This window comes from Canis aureus, chromosome 16, assembly GCF_053574225.1.
Source record: "Canis aureus isolate CA01 chromosome 16, VMU_Caureus_v.1.0, whole genome shotgun sequence".
NCBI classification, from domain to species: Eukaryota; Metazoa; Chordata; class Mammalia; order Carnivora; family Canidae; genus Canis; species Canis aureus.
Window position 1 is genome coordinate 2279947 of NC_135626.1, and position 6000 is coordinate 2285946.

Below are 6000 nucleotides of genomic sequence, written 5' to 3' on the forward strand. Positions count from 1 at the left end.
GAACATCTGCCTTTGGCTCAGGTTGTGATCCCAGGGTTCTGGGATCGAGTCCCACATCAGGCTTCCCACATGGAGCCTCTTCTTCCTCTGCATATGTCTCTGTCTCTCTCTCTGTGTCTCTCATGAATGAATAAATAAAATCTTAAAAAAAGAAAGTATGCCCTGCTGAACACTTGTGATATAGAGGTAAAAGGTTATCACACCTGCCTATTTTTTTTAAAGATTTTATTAATTTATTCATGAGAGACACAGAGAGAGAGAGAGAGGCAGAGACACAGGCAGAGGGAGAAGCAGGCTCCATGCAGGAAGCCTGGTGTAGGACTTGACCCCCCGCCTCCAGGATCAGGCCCTGGGCTGAAGGTGGTGCTAAACCGCTGAGCCACCCGGTGTGCCCCACACCTGCCTTTCTTGCTCTTTCTCTGGGCTGCAAGGGTGTGTCAGGCAATGAGGATGGTCTACCCATACAAGGAGTGAATGCAGTCACTACAGGGCAGCATAAACTCCAGATTTCCTAATGACTAGACACAAAATTTCGATCTCCTAAGAGGGCAAAAAAGCAAATGAATTTGGCTTCTTTACTAAGGCTTCAGGCAACCTCAGAAATCCACAGAAAGGACACATCCAGGGAGGACAGAGGATCAGAGGCAGGCAGAATGAGGTTGGTGTGAGCTGAGAGAAGTCATTTCATTTCTGTGAGCCTCTGTATCCTCAGCTGGAAGATGAAGGTAATGGCTTTTACATACAGTTCTAGCGAGGACAAGGCAAGGTGTGTTGAGGGCCCAGCGGAGGGCCTGGCATATAGTGGAGGCTCACTATGTCTTACTGAGTCACAGGTGATTCATATGGATGTTGCAGGTGGAGAGCAGGAATATGTGTATCCAGGCATCACCCATCATTGCTGAATGCATCAGGCCAGTGTGGTGTCTGTCCACTGGCCATCTTATACCCCTGATTTCTTGCTCTGAGCCCTGCTGCAGAGCACTATGTTACCAGCTTCATTGAATGCCAGCAGTTACCTAGAAAAATGTCCCTCAGTGGCCTGCCAATCTGAAAATCCAGAGGGAAAATCATAGCTGCTTTGAGGAGAAAACAGCCAGGAGAGTTTGGGCAGGGGAACAATCTGGCCTAGGACCGGGGTCTCTTTTCTGTCCTCCCTTTGCCATCGTGGTTGGGACAGGGTTTGGGAAGAATGCGCTGGGAGTACTTAAAGCCTGGATTGACTCACTTTCTGAAGTGTTAAAAACACACCCTCACAAACACTACTGTTGTTACTGTTATTTGATGCCTGGAAAATGGTAGGAGCTCAATAGAGTGTTTGTAAACTCTTATATTGATCTATAACGTGTGTAAAGTGCACACATCTGATAGGAACAGCTTGATTAATGTTTTCCAAATGAAGAACAACCATGTTGACACCACCCAAATCAAGATATAGGACATTTACAGCACCCAAAAGGTCCCTTGGGCCTCCTCCCTGTCAGCCCCTCCCAAGGTGGCTCCTGTCCTAACTTCTAGCACCATGGATTAGTTTTATCTGTTTTTGATCAATACATATTTGCTGAATGAATTCAGGATTGCTCAAGATGAGCCAACTTGCCTGAGGTCAGGCAGCTTAGTGGTGAAGAAGCTAGGATTTGAATCAGGTCTGACTCCAGACCCCAAGTTCTGTCAAATAGGGCAAGAGAATCTGTACCTCACCCATGGCTGCGTGAGAGGATGCAAGCAGAGGATCTGGCCTATGGAGAAGCACACAGATACAACTCCAGGTATTCCCGGGAACTTACATACGTGCCTCCAGACACGCACACATGTACACCTGCAAGACGCTCATGGATAGATCCACAGGCTAGGATGCTTACACCCAGACAGCCCCACACAAAGACACACGTATACCAGTGCTTGCAGACAGACGTAAACAGGCCCAGACACTCACAAATACATCTAGACAGATGCCTAGACCACCCCACACAGACAGACCCGCACACAAACCCAGAGGTGCACAAACATTTTCGGCACCGAGACACCCCCGCATACCCCGGCTGTGCCCCATTGCTCAGGCCCGGACAGAGCCAAGGCCTGATCCCTATCTTGTCTGTCAGTGCCGCCACCCAGATGGAGCAGACCCTGGAATGATGCCCAGGGGTCCCCCGCCTCCTCCACGGGAGTGCTGCAGGCCAGGGATGGGGATGCTGTGGAGGAAACATTGCTTTCCCCAGAGTCAGAGACCCAGAGAGACACATGCTGAGTGAGAGACTCAGAAAGATACTGATAGAGGCAAGGAGACAGGGAGAGTGGCAGAGAGATAGTACAGAGCCTGGGAGACAGAGACAGAGGGGGACACAGAGACAGAAAGGGACAAAGACACAGAGGATGGGAGGTAGAGAGAGAGATGCATCCACAATAGACAGACTTTTGGAAAGAGAGAAACAGCAACAGAGGAGTGAAGAGGAAGAGAGACAAAGACCGGAGCCAAGATTCAGAGTGTCAAAGTGCATGGGGAGAGATAAAGAGAGACCCTGGGACAGATTCAGAAGCTGAGAGAGACCAAGACAGAGAGTCAGAGCTGGAGAATCCGCAATGAGCACTTTGAGCCTGAAACAGGGTCTCAGGCTGAGGGAGAGATGGGAAGGCAGGTGCTTAGTGGGGAACGGGCTGAGGCTGCCCTCGCAGCTCAGTGTCCCTGTGAGGCTGCCTTCGGCTCCCGGGCATTGTCCCCACCTCCCTGCATGCTGCGACAGAGGAGACCAAGGCACCATCTCTGAGACCCTGTCGGCTCTGACTTGCTGTGAAAGCAGGGAGTCTCCTGGTTCTTGGGCCCCACTAGGCCTTGGCGCCAGGCAATCTGCAGGAGCTGAGGTCTTGGCCGTGACTCTGCACCCCACCTCCCCTCCACCTGGCCCCATCCTGTCCCACCCCACCGAGTCTCCTGTTCTCCAGAGCAGGAAGGCCTGGGGAAGATCTTCCACAGACTTCTCTGCTTTGAAAGACTTTGGCAAGGAACTTAGCCACTCTGAACCCCAGTATCTTAATCTGTAAAATGGGGCCCATGGCATCCAGCTTCCAGCGGTGGGGGTTACTGTCAAGACCCCTGAGAGAATGTGTACACGCTACATTTGTGGTTTGACCAAATACAAGGGGAAACACAGAGATGTGAGGAAGTGTCCTGAGAAGTGGGGAGAGACTCAAGTAGGAGACGATATTTAACCTGGGTTCTTGGGTAAACCAAAGGTGACTGGGTGGGGCCACCTGGGTGGCTCAGTGGTTGAGCATCTGCCTTTGGCTCCAGGCATGATCCTGGAGTTCCAGGATCAAGTCCCACATCAGGCTCCTGCGAGGAGTCTGCTTCTCCCTCTGCCTGTGTCTCTCATGAATAAATGGATAAAATCTTAAAACAAAACAAAAAAACAAACAAAGGTGACTGGGTGGAGGAGGGAAGCAGAGGAGCATCCCCAGGCAAGAGGGCACAGAGCACATCTGGGAGTGGAGAGTAATTTAACGGTGGGGCTGACCCTGGACACGTGGGTCAAGTTCAGCTCATGGACAGCCTTAAACACCAACTGGAACTTCATCCCGGAGGCTAATTGTAACATCCTTCTCCTTCTCCTTCTCAAGATTTTATTTATTTATTCATGAGAGACACACAGAGAGATGCAGAGACACAGGCAGAGGGAGAAGTAGGCTCCACACAGGGAGCCCAATGCAAGACTCGATCCCAGGACCCCGGGATCACACCCTGAGCCGAAGGCAGACGCTCAACCGCTGAGCCACCCAGGTGCCCCCGACAACCCTCTTCTTTTTCAGGCTGGATGCTGAATCAGCTCCCTTTCCTACCTTGCACTCAGGTTAGAGTCCCACATAGCAGAACCACCTTTCTGGAGAGGAAGTGTTTGCCGTTGTGATCTGTGGGTCCTGTGGCAAGAGTGGACGCTGACAGGCTTCACCTGTCAGCTGAGACCCCAGGGAGGGCTGCCCTGGACCCTCTGGCCCCCGGAGACTCTAGGAGTGCCAACGAGCCCTTCCTACCTACCTCTGTTTCTATCTTTCCCCTGTTCACCCCTCCCTTTCTCTTTGGCCTAGTGCTGGGCACTGGAGATGATTTGGCCAACAGCCCCTCCCTCTGGCTCCCAGGGCTCTCTGGGAGGCAGATGTGTCTGTCAACAGCCAGCCACTACCCAACATGAGGGAATTCCAGAGGGTTCCAGGAGCCCCCAGGAGGAAGAGGCTGGCTCTGCAAGGGGTGAATGATCCACCCAACTTGCCAAATCTTTATAGTCATGATCTCATTGAGTCCTTCCCACAGCATTATGAGGCAGGGATTATCATTCCATCTCACTGAGAAAGAACCCAAGGAGAAGCGTTCTGCCCAGGATCACACAGTTTGGGGGCCACCAAGATATCTTCGTTGCAATTCAACCAATCCGGTTGGCACGTATCAATCCCTCTGCCATGCCAAGCACTGCGGCTGGGAGCACCTAGACAATTCCGGTCATCCTAGGGTCTTGCAGAAGCAGACTGGGTATGAGGGTGGCTGGGCCTGGAGGTTCGGGATGCAGGGGGAGTCCAGAAGAGGCTATGAGTAGAGATTGATGTTTGAGGGACTTTTTGAGTTGGAAGATGAGGCAACTGAACTAGAAATGTTTGGGGTCATAGGGGGATTAAGGGAGAGGACAGAAGCGTGTGCTCAGGGTGTGGTATTTTTCCATGAGTGCACAGCACTCACGTGGGCAGGAGAGAATCACTGCCAGGTTTTAGAGATGGAAGCAGCCTCAGAGAGCCTCTAGCCAGAGCTGTGCTTTAGAACTACTCCAGCAGCTTTCCCCAAATACCCTTCCTGGCTCTCTACCACTCACTGGGGAGGAGTCCTGGCTGGTCTATCTTATAAAAAGCTTTGTATTATGAAAAATTTCAAACATACACAAAATAAACAGCAAAGTCTAATCAACCACCGTGTATTCATCGTCCAGCTTCTACCATTATCAACATTCACTCATTCTTATAACATCTCTACCTTCACCCACCGACCACTCCGAGTTCAATGAGGATGATGGAGGGTCACCGGTGTGTTTTGGAAAGGTCCCTCAGGGATTCTGATAGGCAGCTTGAGTTGGGGACTGCCCACCTGGTCCCTTCACAGAAGGGAAGGGAAGTAGCTAAGGATACGCAGCCTGGAAGCAGCAGAGCTAGGTTTGTCTGGAATAAGGACACCTGGTATGTGTCAGGTCCTGTCAGTCACTGGGGATGCCAGGGTGTAAGATGGTCCCTGCCCTCCTGGAACTCAGAGACCAGTGGGGATTACAAATACCAAACAGCCTCAAAAGTAACTTCCTAATGATGTCTATGATAAGGCAGCAGATACACAGGTGAGAGAAAGCACAGCTTCCTGGAGAAAGGTATCACTGAAAAATCAGGTGAGTGGCAGTTAATTCAGCAAGTGGGGTGGGGAGGTGGACACAAAGGAGTAACAGTGTGTGCAAAGGCCCTGAGCTGACTTGGTCCAAGGCATTAAAAGGTCTGCCTTTTCAGGGCAAGGGCCAGAATGGTGGGAGGTGGTGCTGGAGCCATAGCCATGGGGTTTCCTGGCAGGATCTTGGATGCTTGCTTCAGGAGCACCAGGAGGTTGGGAATGATGAACTGGGGCAGGAGGGGACAGGTATGGATGAAAGGAGTCTCTTGAGGTCATTGGGGCATCTGACTGGGTGGAGGCAAAGGAGGTGGACTGGCTATTGGTGGGGGGAGGGAAAGGAGGGAATCAGGGAGAGGAGCCACAACTGGGTAGATGGTGGGGCCCTTCACCGCAATGGGAAATGTCACCGGGAAGAGGATGGGGTGAGATGATTAAGGATTTGGAGCTGGAGCTTGTTGAATTTTTGATGCCTTAAGACATCAAAGTGCTGGCCGGTTCTTCTCTTCAGGGGTCTCCAAGTCGCATGAGAAAGGCATGAACAGGCCCTGGGACATTTACCCATTGCTTCTCTTCTTTGAGTCTCACCGCTCTGGAGC